Genomic DNA, 16,119 nt, shown 5'->3' on the forward strand with positions numbered 1-16,119 from the left:
TATCTGCATTAAAAACATGAAATCATGGAATAAGAGAGGTAATCAGGCTCTCATAAACCAAGAAATATGAAAAAAATAACAAGTAGTTACTTTGTTAAACAAATCCACAGAAATATAAACAAAGAAAGAAAATTTATTTGTCACCTCTGTGAGAGGAGTGGTCGACCATACTAACCAGCAATGTATTAATCATAACTTCTTTGTTCTTCGTCCGATTTTAGTGATTCCAAAGCCAAATGAGAGATCCCTCAATGGTATATCACCAATAGAAACATATTTTTAAAATTTCATGAGATAGTATGTCAAATTTACTTAGGATGACCTGCATAATTGAGTCATTTATGATTTCCCAGCTTAGACCAATAGTGGATATTTTAAGCATACCTTTCTCGTTTTATGATAGATTCAGCTTATTGAAATTGGAAAGGAGATTATATTCATTCGTTTATCTCCAATAGAAACATGTTTTTATGGAAATATTAATTGATGGGTCAAATACTTTAATGAACAACTAGAAAAATAGAGTTTTAAGATTGCTGATTTACAATAGAGAGTTAGTATTTGGGTCATAACTTTCTAATACTATATTGAAATTGAGTGATCCAAATTGGATTGTAAACTAAATTAATAGTGTAATATACCATAAAACAATGTTTTAAATATATAGTAATTTAGGCCTCCTAGAACTGACTGTCCCAACTCTGTTCTTCAGCTGCCTACTAGACACCCTACCAATGTTTTGGTTATAACGTCTTTGTTAAAATCTAAATGGAGTGATTCGAATTGGGTTGGAAAGTGTACATAAAGAGATACTTAGGATAGAAACATTTTTTAAAAATATTCCCTTTTGGTCCCTAAAAAGATGACTGTCCCAACTGTGTTTTCAGAACTTTCATAACGCTCACAAGCCAAAAATATGATATTCAAGCAATTTTTCCAAATTGGTGATAAAAATAAATATGCGTGTTTGTAAAAATATTATTTTAAATATAATACATCTCTATACACAAATCAATTAAAACATTCATCACCAATGTTGATTTCTACATCATGTTGCAACAAAAGCAACTATTTTTACATTAAAAAAAAAAAAAAAAATTGTATTTATTTATGTCCTTATTTATTTTATTTTGTACACTAACCTACTCTGATTTGAAAAATGAACATGATTACATATAGGATTACTTCCAGTGGATAAATTTTTGAAATAGGGCTTCAAGTATGTACATACCTAAATTTTAAAAATGCATGTTAATAAATAGTAGGGTATGAGAAGTTAACTTCCCTTGAAAAGATGGTGTCAAAAATTGTAAAAGTATGGAGTGATGCTGCAAACAAATGATAGAGTTAAACCAATCTTCAATATATCCTATACTTTCTTGATTTACCATAGCTTTCATATCATGAAGTTCTTGAGTTTTTAAAACGGCTTGTTGATGCAGGCTAAAAGAAACCTCATTTTCTTCTGTAACTTCCACAACTTTTAGATTTGAAACACTCCCAACCTTAATATAATTTTTCTACAATGGTGCATGTGGGATAGAATGGGTGGGAAGGGTAGGTAAATTTTTCAGCTCAACACTCTAAGCATGTTGTATTGATTTATTATGGTGAGTGTGTGGAATGCGTTAAGCAGAAAATTGCGTAGGGCATAGACGATTTTAATGTTGTAGTTGGTTGGGTTGTGTAGATGATTTTGATATACAAGAAATATGTTGTGGAAGAGTTGGTGAAGAATATCGGTGATGTGTTTGTGCTACAAGATGAGGGAGAGTAGTCATGCAATCATAAGATCAACCATGCCAACCTTGTAGACAATATTGGTGGGGGTTATATTGAGATTGACATGGTTGCCCTAACACATCAGTATTCCATAATGGATTATGAAAGTAAAAAAATGGAGAGGAAGTGTCTTGAACCATACATGTAGGCCACAATTTCCATGGTTTTGACCTTGTTGCAGCTTCCCCGTCTCTTTGATATGCTACTTCCATCCTAGATAAGGAAGAGTGACTATCTATGGGATGCTCCTCTTGGCAATGAGGGAAAAACACTTCTTCAATTTTTTTACTTTTTTGAACCTACAAACATCCAATTGTGAATTTAGAGAGCTAATAAAATCATTTTTAAAATGTTGAAATAAATCATTGATTTCATCTCCTATATCTCCTATTCTTGTAGTAAATTTGGGAAAGAAAAAAGAAACTTCTCTAGAATTCTTACCAACCTTAAAGATTCGTCCTGAGTACCTAATGCATAATTCACAAACATCATCATATGATAACTAGAAAACATCACCTTTTCCCATTAGATTTTAGAGTTCTAAAAATTCATCTTTCATTCCTTTAAGAATGGTGTTTTTAAGATCTCTTTTTTCAAATGCCTATGCTTTGATTTTTGAAGGTTGTAATAAAATTGCTCTACATTTTCCTCCAACTTTTCATCTTACCCTTGTATCATACTGAAAATCTCTTCACCAGCCTTGAAATAGTCTTGGTACTTCTTCAAGAATACATTCTGCATGTCCTCCCATGTTTGGATGCAGTTCGCACGAAGACTCATGAACCATCATAGAGCTACTCCTTTTAGAGTAAGATGAAACAATTTCAACCTTTTATCATTAGTATAATAATCATATCCCCTACAAATTATTCAAACTCAAATAAAAATGTATCTGGGTCTTTGTTTGCCAAACCATGAAGATTTAGTAGAGAAGATGGTGGAATTATGTGCATTTGTGCCTCCTAGATATTTGATAGGGAATTCAAAAGTAGAAACATAAGCCATTTCTTAACATAATAGAAGATTTTCTTCATGTGTTTCTTTGAGGCTCCTACTTCAAATGTTCCTATGAATTGCTTAGTGAAATGGGTGGTTCTTACATCACCACTTGAGTGTAACTATGAGATTTTTCAAAATTCTACCTCCAAAATTCCTACTTCTATCAATGCATTCTATCTGACCTATGCTTGAATACTGAGGATAGACCCATCACTAGTTCCCTAGGATGCACACGTAGGTTATTACCTTCCATATTCAATATCCAGCTCTCACGAAGTCAAGTATGCATCTACAACCAGATAGTAGTGTGGTAGTGAGATTTCATTGTCTCCCTAACAACAATGCCAAATGTTCGGTAAAATTATTTTCTTAATAAATTAATAAAACAACTAATCACCTAGACATTAATTGTCAACCCAAGGAATGTCTTTTTATTTCAAGGCAATCAACAAAATATATGCATAACAATACCAACAACTAACACTGGTTCTATATGATTGTCTTCTATATTATCAAGCTCATTGATCAAGAAATAGAATGTAAGACTTGAATAATAAAATTAAAAATAAAAATAAGAAAGTAAATGACACAAAAAACAATTATGATAATCACACCACTTGAATCATTTCTAAATTAAATCACGCCTTGTTGAATTGTAAATTTAAGTTATTTCACTCAACATAATTCAAATACTAATCTAGAGAAAGAAATCAAATGAAATCTAGAAGTTGTAGGAAATAACAAATCTAGAAAATGCAACAACTTAACAAATTACTTGATTAAAATGGAAATTTACTTTAAAGATAGAAGATTGAAATTCCAAGAAAGAAGCACACAACTAACTACTATACATGTTCAAGGTGACACCTCATCCAAGGTAGTGGGCCGAACTGCCCAAGACTCAGTTCCGCCTTGAGAAATAACTTAGATCAAATTAGAAATAATGGATGTAGAATTTAATGGATAACTTCCTTCATTAAAACATATGAGAGAAATAATTAACACATAATGAAGCTCTTAACTTTCTCTCAAAATCAACAATTGTTCATCCTCTCATCTCTCATCTCTTATCTCTTCTCCCACATCCTATCTAACATTGTCCACCTCCTATCTCTTAATTATCTCCCAATTATCCCCCAATTACCCTCTAATTCTCGTCATATTCTCCTCCTCTCTTTGATCTACGTTTTCATTTAAATACACAGAGAGCAAAGGGAAGTTACAACAAAACTTACTACAAAATGATTTCCATTACAATTTTGGATTATTTACATAATATTAATAAAGAAGATCAAATCTGAAATATTCTCCCATCATGATTCAATAAGAACATGACCAATCTGGTATTGCAATTGAAAGAATTTCGAAAACGACCGCAACAGGAAATCTATGAAAATCGTCTTTGAAGAACCTGTTATTTCTCTTAATACAGACCAAATTTTGGAGAATTACTCATCAAAAAACAAACTTAGTTGCGTCTGGACAGAACCCATGTTTCAGATTTTCTAGATTCACCTTCATTTGTCTAAAACATCCAATGCAAAGCTATCACTTCTTATTCCAGTGAACTTCTGAGTTGGAATATTTAATTATGAGTTGCAGATCAAATTTCCAATCTAGAAAAGATCTTGGAGGCTAAAATTATGAGCGATGTTATATAAAATCCATTAATAAACCATCATTGGTAAAATCATGCATAATAGTCATCAATTTATTTCAAAGAAAAGAGAAAAATAGTATTTATCAATAAGAGCATAAATAATTATAAAATGGAATTATATCATAAATTATGATAAATGACGTCATAAAGCATGGTAGAAATGGATGAAATAGAGGCTAAAAAGTGATATTAATAATGACAAATTAGTGGCCCAACAATAGTATGAACATTAAATGTAACTAAAAAGTATTAAAAAAGTGCTTGAAAAATCAAATATTGATACAAAGGAATTTCAATTTGCATGAGAGACGTCTCGCTGTCATTTGCAAACAAAATTGGAAGTAGGGAGAACAAGACGATTTGATGAGAAAATGTTGACTGATGTGTGGTCACAATATGGAGATAAATATGAAGAATCAAATGTATTTCTAATATATGCAACAATCCCTACTTTTCAATTCATTGGATATCGATCAAACCACATCTTGATAAAATCCTATATAGGAAAATAGCAAGATAGTTGGCTTATGCAAGTTTTCTTTCCCTTTCTTAAGATACTTCATCGTATCAAACAAAACCATGAGTACATTCGAATTTTCAATAAAACATGTACTTCAGTGTAGTCGATGGAGATAATTTTCTTTAGAAATTTGCTGAAAAGTACCTTGTAATTTTTCAATGCATTTTGGACATAGTTTTTGTTGAATCAATTGGTATGATGTAATATTTTTTGAAATATATGGGAATTGCTAATTATATTAATAAGATATTTTTTATTATTTATAATTGTTTTTTTCAATGACTTTGTTTATTGTTGTTTTCTAATATGTGTGTGGGTGTGTTCTTAAATGAATTATTTGTCATTAAAATTAGCTTACATGAACCACCATGTTATTTTTAATGACTTCTATTTACTTATATGCATCAATAATCATATATAAATGTGAAATATAAGTTTTGAAATAGAACTAGTTGCAATCAAAGGTGTACTTCTTACTAGAGAAATTATAATAATTTACTTGATAAACACTATGTGCACTATTCACTATTCACAATGCATTATTCACTATTCTAAATCCATAACTTTTAAAGGTATAATTCTTACTAAAGAAATTATAATAATTTACTTGATAAATGTTATGTGTGTTATTCACTATTCACAGTCCATAATTTTCATAAATTTATACCCTTAAATCAATTAGTGGTAATTAATGGTTGTAATTGAAATCATATTATATTGAAAATCAAAGGCATAAAGTGAGTTATTCATTGCTTACATATAAAATCCACTAATATGAGTGCATAAATGTGATATGTAATTTTTTAGATAAAAATCAATGGTAAATAATTTTTCATTTCATTAGAAACATATAAATAATGATAATGATCACTAAGTGGAATATCACGGTTTGATTAGACACTGACATGGATGAGTTATGCCTTTGAACTTTTTGAACCATAAGGAATCTAATTTCATTATTTGAAGTTATTTTTTTGTAAATTTGATATGTAATTTTTTAGATAAAAATATATGGTAAATAATTTTGCATTTCTTAAAAAAAGATATAAATAATGATAACGATTGCTAGGTGGAATATCATGTTTTTTCTTTGAACTTTTTTAACCCAAGGCATCTAATTTGATTATTTAAAGTTAATTTTTGGTAAATTTGATATGTAATTTTTTAGATAAAAATATATGGTAAATAATTTTTCATTTCTTAAAAAAACATATAAATAATGATAATGATTTCTAAGTGGAATATCAGGGTTTGATTAGACACTGAAATGGATGAATTATGTGTTTCAACTTTTTGAACCAATGGGCATCTAATTTCATTATTTAAAGTTATTTTTTAGTAAATTTGTGTTATAAATAAACTGAAATGATATTATATTATTGACTTGTACTTACATACACTAATATGAGTGTAAAAATGTGATATATAATAATCATATACTATGACGTATTTCTTCCAAAAATAAGCCTTATAATTCCTTGATAATAAGTATTAAGTGGACTATTTAGGCTATTGGGTGATGACTCATAGTTGAATATGCATCATTTGAGCTAGAATTATATTATTGACTTGTACTTACTTATACCATTAATATGACTGTATAGATGTGATATATAAAAACCATATACTATGACATATATTTCCAAAAACAAGCCTTATAATTTATTGATAATAAGTATTAAGTGGACTATTTAGGCTAATGTGTGATGACTCTTAGGTGAATAATACTCCTTAAATTGAACGATAATCCATAATTTGTTTTATATATTCTTAAATCAACTATTTGTCTATGCAATCATATCATCTCATATAATTTAATAAGGAATCTATTTATTAACTTTTATTTTGTAATTTATTAATAGTGTATTAATGTTATATTGTATTGTAAACAAAACTTATGTAAATATATATATATATATAAACTATATATATATATATATATATATATATATATATATATATCTTAATAAAACATGGAATAATTAATTAACAATGTATTAAGTGGACCATAGACTCATTAAAAAGATGGGAAAAAATTGGACGTATTTAAACTTTTTGCACCATAATGCATTTGTTTTCCAATTCATATTAACATTTTTTCATTTTCAATTCTTAAATAGTTTATATTTTGTCTAAATAATTTCATAAAATCTAATAGGACATGAAGAATTCTATTTGGTTATATGCATTGATAGAAGTTTATAAATGTCATGCATTTTTTAAATGTAGCTCCTAATGTAAGTAAATATATATATTTTACACAACAAATTATAAGTAATTGATAATGAGTCCTAAGTGGTCTATATAAAGTCATTTTTCGACTTTTAATTTCATATCATGAGGTTTAATATAAATGTATAAATGTGACATTTTTTTTGAAATAAAACTCCATATAAAATGAAATATTTTCCTAACAACACATGGAATAATTAATTGGTAATGAATGTTAAGTATATTCTTTATAAATGTGATGCATTTTTTAAATATAGCTCCTAATGTATATATATATATATATATATATATATATATATATATAGATATATATATATATATATATATATAGATATGAAAAAAAAAAATTATAAGTAATTGTTAATGAGTTCTAAGTGGTCTATATAAAGCCACTTTTTGACTTTTATGTTCATATCACGAGCTTTAATATAAGTGTATAAATGTGACATTTTTTGAAATAAAACTCCAAATAAAATGAAATGTTTTTCCTAACAACACATGGAATAATTAATTGGTAATGAATGTTAAGTATATTCTTTCATTCAAGATACAAGTCATAAATAAATGTATTTAAACTTTCTGCAACATACAACATTTGATTTTAAGAAAAGTCATTTTATTTTATACAACATTTGATTTTCCCACGCCAATTAACATTTTGAAAATTTCAATTCTTAAATAAATTATTTGTAATTCAAATAATCTCATAGAAAAGGAAAATATGTATAAATTCTATTTACTTATAGGCATTGATACAAGTTCATAAATGCAATATATTTTTGAAATAGAGATCTTAATGTAAGTAAAAATTTATTTTTTAGAAAATTTATAATTTAAAATCAATTATCAATGAGTTCTAACTTGTTTATTCTATTTTGAATTGACAACTTTTTCTAACTGCATTTTTAAATCAATTATTTCTATATGCAATCATGTGATATAAGTCAATAAGTCAAGAAACTATTAATTGATTTTTATCTAACTACCATGTGGTTTAATATGAATGTATAAATGTGACATTGTTATTTCTAGAATAAAAGTCCATGTAAAAATTGTCTTTTCTAATGAATTCACAATGAGCATTAAGTAGTCTATTTAAGCTCATTCAAGAGATGGGCCATAAATGGATGTCTATAAACTGTTTGAACCATATGACATGATTTTCCCATCAAGATTAACATTTTGTACATTTCAATTCTTAAATAAACTATTTATAATTAAAATAATATCATAGAATCCAACAAGAATTAGAAGTTATTTATTGAATTCCATTTATTTATATGTATTGATATAATTTTATAAATGTATTTTTTTAAGATGTTAAGGTGATATAATTTACAAGACTAATTAGAATTAAGTGAGAATGAGCTTTAAGTGGTTTATTCAAGTGCCATAGATGAATCCATTTTAATACATATTTAATATTCAAAATCAATATCTCAATGATAATTTATTTGTATTTACATTAAGTATTTAACAATTAAACAACATGGGAACTTATATAAATTTCAACTAAAATCCATCAGTTATGTTTTAGAGTTATTTCTTCCCCAACAACAATTCTTATCATTTTATCCTCTTAATGAAACTAATGGTCAATCATGGAGACTATTATCAATTTTGATAATGTTGACAAGGAGATATTAGTATCCACACTTCCATCAACTCTACTAATATTCGAAAACCCTTGCATCCACCCCACTCTGAGTGGAGATAGTTCGATGGTACCCAACCTTCTTGAAATACCTAGATCAATAATGCCTAACTTTTATACTGAATGACACGATGCTATGAAGATGAATGATCACCCCCTCATTAGTGCTTCATAAAGGCACGAAGGGATGGTAGGAAATTGAGCACAAAAACATTTGACAAAGTTTTCAGTAGACTAGTTTCAATCCAACACAAGGGACACACATCCTTGACATTTACATTATGATCCTAACATCACCATAATTCAATCAAAAAATCCCCTGCAGGTTATGGGAAAGGGGTTTAGAGTCATGAGACCCCAAATTCAAACATCGAGGAATCTAGTCCATTATCCAGAACTATAATAACTTTATTACATGTTAGACATACTAATATGATTTAGCTTAAACCAGTTTCTTCTAATAGTTTGATTTCACACTCCTATTGTGTATTTACAGTATTGTAAATAACAACCCCATGTTTCACCTATTCATGATTTCTAGTTGGTTCGAAATTATTAAAATTGTTTTTATGTTAAGTTAAGTTAATATTTTGATTTACAAAACAATGAATTTTTTTGAAGACCTTGCAATAGATGTTTTCCAAATTTAATGAAATATATGTTCTCGAGAATTCTCCTAATTTCCTTCTCGAATAAGGGGAGAAGCAAGGGATTTATTTGCCTCATATTTTTCTTTTGGGGGTTTACTTCAGAATTCAGGGGAATTTTGTATTCAATAATGTTAATATCATAATATTTTAAATCATCATAAGACCAAGGAAAAATATCAAGATATTTACTAAAAGGGTCAAGGTGATTCTACCTATATCTCCCTAGAATCAACTTAGCCAACTCAATAAATTTGAGCTATTGTTTTGTAGCAATATTACAGTTCTATATCCTCTTCATATTCATTTTGGTTGGTTTTACAGCTAGAGCATTCATAGAAAAAACTCTCCAATTGAACCAACCCCCTAGGGATGATTTCACCCTTCAACTGTAGAAATTTCTACTTGAACAATAATTATTTTTAAGGATTTTGTTCTTCAAACTATTCAATTTACTCAATACCTTCACCTTCTTGGTTTATTACATCATTGGAAAACTCCTAGATCACCTCCATAAACATTTTAATTTGATCTTCACCACTAAATAATTGCCAGTATTTTAAATTCTCAATACTAAGGGTTTATGCGTAACTTCCACTTCATACCTCAACAGGGGATTTTGTCAGGTTTTTAAAGTTTTGGCTATTGTTTCCAAGGAATATGCCATCCTATTCTACACCTTAGGTAGGAATTGGATATCAAATTCGGGAATAAAATTTTCAATTAGGTCACATACCTCATTTATGTAAGATTTCATCTTGGGATGCTTACTTTAGCACTAATTCTTAATTTGTTTCACGATCAAGTCAAAATCTCCAAAAGCTAGAAAAAATTCAATATTCAAATCTCTAGTAGCTTGTAGGCTTAGTAATATGGTCTCATATTCAACAATTTTATCTGTAGCACCAAATTATGGTTTATATGAAAGAGGAATGAGATTAGCTTCAGCGTATTTCAGTGGTACACCTACTGCATTTCCTTCCTTGCAGTAAGGTCTATCAAAGAAAAAATTACGGACATCATCATCTTTTACTTAATATATTTTTTCCTGTGAGGGACTCTCCAATTGGGTATCGTCCAATACTTGATCATCCATTTCTATAAGAAGGCATCGAAAAACATTCTTGGCCATATATTGGAGAATTGTTCAAGTTGTCTACTCTAGTGATGATTTTTGCAAACCTATATTATTTGCACAGTCTGCGCTCTTCTACACCAAATACTTGAATAGTATATTTAAGGTCTATTTTAAAAGACCCTCTAGGTTTCATTCGCTAGGATTTGGAAAGGAGCACACAAAATCTTGTGGGAATGTCAAAAACCATTATTACCATCACTGCACTTTTTTTAGAAATTTGAAACAGACTAACTACAAGATACTTAATCATCTTGAGGCATTTGAATCTTCTAGTATCAAAAGAATACAAGTCGTTATAAGGTTTTTTATATCTTTAAGCCTAATTGTTCCATAACAATCAAAGGAATAAGATTATGAGAGGCTCCTAAATCAAGCATGTAATTATGTAACAATAAATCATGGATGAATGAGGTAACATAGAATGGAGGGGTGGAAGGGTCTTTCTCCTCCACATGGGGTGGAAGGTGATTTAGACTATCTGCTGGTGAGGCTGTAGGTTTTAACCTTATACAATAATTACTTGCACATGAATTCTTAAAATAAAAAATATATAATGATGAGAAAAAAAAAATACACAGATATTTTCCCCTGGATGAACTATACATGTCTTGCTACCTTCTGTGTCGAACTAATCTTCTCAAAGCTTGAGTTTGTGGCCCTTCCTCTTCTGATTCACGTTCTACTGTAGAGATTAATTCTTTCTCCTTTATATAAACCTTTGTCATATCAAGTTCCTTTTATAGGAATTCATGTTTAATAACATATTTCACCTTTCTAAACACCACATATTGGCTATACACAACCTTCCTTGTATTTGGTTTCGAAAGCCTATAACCTTTTAAACAATCCTTATACCAAATAAATATGCACCTTTCACATTTACTATACAAATAGGTTCTTTTCTCCTTTGGAACATGTACATATGCATCAGACCCAAATACTCTCAGATATGAAAGACAACGTTTCTTACGAGTCGATACCTCATTTTGAGTCTTATCCTCCAACATTGATGGAGGTAATATGTTAACTAGGTCACATGCAGTCTCCATTCTTCTAGCCAAAATTCGTGACCTAGCTCAACACCATTGAGCATGGTTACTGCCTTTTCCATTAACATTATTTTCATTCTTTCTACAACTCCATTTTGTTGAGTTGTGTATGGAGTAATCTTATGTTGTACTATACCACAGTTCTTGCAGAACTCTTCAAATTATTTCTTGTAGAATGATGGGCCACTGAATTAGGCATAAATTAAGGCCCATATTACCATCCTTTGGCACATTAAACCTCTATTTTTCAATTATATAATCTATTTTTAACTTTACTATGTTCATTAGGAAGGTTTATGGATAATTTCATATTTGTGCCTAATATTATTTATTTTTGTGGAATATTGGGCAAATTATGAAAATTTGGAGGAGATAATTTAGGGACTTTCTCCCTACTACATGAGGATAAATAATAAATAATAAATCAACATGAAATTTTAGAATTATGTCATAGATTGTGGAGATCAATGATTGTGAAAATCTAGGAATATGTTCCCTACCATTTAATGCGAATTCATAGTATTGGGAACTAGATCCACAAATCAAGGAATTTTGGTGGGGAAAGCTTCCTTCTTTCATGGGAAATTATTTCTCATAATGTTTTATAATTACAAAGTCAAATTTTCCTCTAGTGGGGGAATTTTATTAGTCTTCTTGTGGAGATAACTCGTATTTTGCAGCTCCATTGTCCTTTCTTGCATGGATTTAATTGTATTGATGGAAATAATGAATATTGGTGTCATGTTTAGCTTCTAAGCCTTGGTATCCTTCATGGGACTCTGAGGTTCCTTGGGCTTGGCCATCCTAGGAGCCTTAGAGCCCTTTTGTATCATTTATTTTTCTTCTTTTCACTTCTTATTCACATGCATCTCTTGTTCTTGTTTCTATCTATTTCTGCATTTAGTATTAAAGATTTATTGTTTTAGGATTGGGTTAAATGGTTGGCGTAAGTTATTTTCTAGGATCAAAAGCATCATTTCATCCTTGGAAAGGATTTTGAAGGTCATAGTAATCATTTAGATACTTGTATTATTTTCTTTATTCCCAAATCTAGATTTCTAGAACTCCTTTGGGGAAAATAACAATAAATTTCTTCTATTTTTTAGAGCATGCTAACGAGCTTCAATTGATTTGGTTACACTTGCATTAGATAATAAAATTTTTATAGTTAATAAAAAAATTCCCCATTTCATTTTCCCTTGATTAGGTTAGGCATTTTATAGATTTAATGACCCACTAGTTCTCAAATTTCTAGATAGTAATTTTCTGCCATTTTGTAGCATGGGTTAACAAAGGTATTTTTGAGTGATTCTACTTGGAATGGAAACCTAAGACATCCTAGTCAATAAATATTTTTGTCTCATAGAATGTAGATTTTATTTTTTTGTCATTCGGTGAATTATAACTCCCTATAAAAAATTTGATGTTTCTATACTAATACTACTAGAAACCTTGTAGTAGCCTTCCAACATGCATATGCTTGTGTAGATTCACTCAAGAAGCTTGGTTATTGTCCCTTAGGGTTGAATCAAGACCCATACACTCTAAATCAATGATTATGTAAAACTAAATACTACTTTGGACTTTCCTCTTTAATGATTCAAAACATTTCAATGATTTGGATTAATGGACAAATTTATGAATTGGATAATACAATGATGAATTTCTTGATTGCCCCATCCAATGAACTATGTTAATGGATATAAACTCTTTGAAATGTAATGGTTGACATTTATTTCATGATATTTCCTTTATTTAATTAAAATAGGTTCATTTCCTTGTGCTTTATTTCTTGGAATAGGTTAAGGTTTCCATTTCAAGCATTTCATTTTCTGCCATTAGTTTAGGGTTCCGTTTTAGTACATTGCTCCATTACATCATGACAGAAAAGGAATAATGCATTGTATTCTACACATATAGTTCTGATACCTTTGAAGTTTGTATGAACCCTATTTTGATAATTAAAGTTAGTAGCCTTGGGAGTTGCAACATTCTTGTTGCAATGCCGAGGCTCATCACAAAACTATCCACCATTATCTATCCTTAACACCTTGACCTTCTTATCTGTCTGGTTTTCCACCAAAGCCTTAAATTTTTTAGACTTGTCAAAGACCTAAGATTTCTACCCGAGGAAATATATTTGTTTATTCCTTGAGAAATCATTTATAAAGGATGCATAGTACATCGACTTACTCAGTGATGGAATTAACACAGTCCCAAACACAACATTGTGCAGAAGCTGTAATATCCCTTTCTTAGTCTTAGCACTAGAGGCGAAACTCACTGGATTCCTCTTTTGAGATATGCAATGTTCACAAAAATCAAAATATATAGTGAAATTAGACATACCTTAAGTCGTACCATTACCATGCAGTATTCAGAGACCCTTCTCTTTAATATGTCAAAGCCCTTGATTCCATAACATAGTATTTTCTCGAGAGACCACTAGGTTTTCTTCTCCACTTTAAGGAACCACATAATTTTTGCACCAATAAATAATAGTGCTACGCAAAAGATTTTATAAAGTTCCAATCTAAACTCTTAGCATCAATATTAGTGCTCCCTAAACCATCTTGCAGGTATCTTTCTTGAAAAATAATTTTACACCTACATCATCCATCTCTCTTACAAAAATCAGGTTTCTGGACAATGCAGGAATATGCAAAACACTAGGAAGTGTTCTAATCCTTCCAACTTGCAACTTAAGCTTCACTTTTATGCATCTAATGATGCACCTGATGAGATACATCCATGAGCTCAGAAAATTATTTATTATATATAGGTTTTTTGGGTAATTCAATTAAGGGAATGGATTTCTTGACCTTCTCTAACTAATTGTGTATACTGAAAGCAGAAGGATTCATATTGACCTTCAATGGCTCAATGTGTTCTTTTTTTTCTTGATGTATGGGATTTGTTTGAATGTGTATTTGGTCTACATTGGAAGATTTAGACTTGGAATTGATGGGATGTGAGATTAATCCTTTGGTTGATGGATTAAGGTTTATAGGTTTCATCCCTTTATTAGTTGGTCTTGTGGTGGAAGATTGGAAAGTTCCCTCACTTTGATCTTATGTCCACGATCTCTTTGCGGATCTCAAATTATATCTGTTATGCAAATGTGCTTGCATGAAAGAAACAAACTTCTCGTAATAGGAATCCATATCTTATTCATCTAAGGGGACATTATGGTCATCCTACTCTCCTGCCTCTTCTTCTATTTCATTTTCTTCTTCTAAGAGAGTAGAGAATTGGTTCTATTGAACATTAATAACATCTTCAATGTTTTCTTTAGGGTCATCTTATAAATACATGGGAAGTTGTATTTGACACTGCTAGTCCTTTCTTTCTCTTTGTAACAATTACAGAGGAGGTCTTCCATATTGAGGATTTTAATTTTTGTTGGGGCTTTACGAGATCTACCCAGGAGGATTTTTTTTTCCAACTCTAGCGTCACCAGTTTATTTAAAAGGCTCCTAACTAACTTACTCATATCATCCAACATATACTCTTCGGCTTCCTTTACTTGGACAGAGGAGATGGATTCCTTATCTCCTCATCTCTATTCACCATGTTCTCCCTTTCCTTTCAACTTCCCTACAAAATAAAAATTATCTTCCACTTTTGTTGGAACTATGATATAGGTGTTGTCCTTCATGGAAACTCACACATATGACAGTTGAAAACACAAAAGGTTAACAACAAAGGATTACAGATCACACTTTAGAGATTGATGAAAGAGAGTAGTTTAAGAAGTATACGCTGGTTCACATTGTCCAAGCAGCGTATACATGTAGATTAACAGAACAAAAGTAGCATATACATATACATGCACTTTCAAAGAAGGAAAGGTGTGTATGGGATGGAAAATCAAGGTTTTGGTCAAAGGTATTGGTCCAAAGTATTTGTTCCGAGGTATTTGTTCTGAGGTATTAGTATGAGGTATTTGGTGAGAGGTATTGGTTCGAGATATTTGGTCCAAGGTATTGGTCCTAAGTGGTTTTGGTATGAGGTATTGAGAAATGCCTAAAAATATATAAGGAGGAGAAGATCATTAGGCCAAGGTGTGAAAGTGTTGAATATCTTATGAAGTGTTAGATCAAATATGCAGGTTATGGGTTTCTATTACTTTGCTTGATCTGAAATATGGATGCACCCATCTGGTTGATTATGGATGATGGATCATAAGGCCTTGTTAGAAAATTATATATTACAGAGCAATGGAACACATAAAATATTGCATAAATGTAAACACAAAAACACATAAAACAAGAGAGACACAGATATACGTGGTTCAACCAATGTGGGCTACATCCACGGAGAAACAACCAATCCTTATTTTTATATTATCTAGAAAATTGATGAGATACAACCTACAACAAATCCACTGTAACTCCCTCTTCACTCTCAATCTCCTCTCTCTTCCTCACTCAGAATA

This window comes from Pinus tabuliformis, chromosome 9, assembly GCF_031772625.1.
Source record: "Pinus tabuliformis cultivar Carrire ecotype Pingquan chromosome 9, CPIR1, whole genome shotgun sequence".
Taxonomy (NCBI): Eukaryota; Viridiplantae; Streptophyta; class Pinopsida; order Pinales; family Pinaceae; genus Pinus; species Pinus tabuliformis.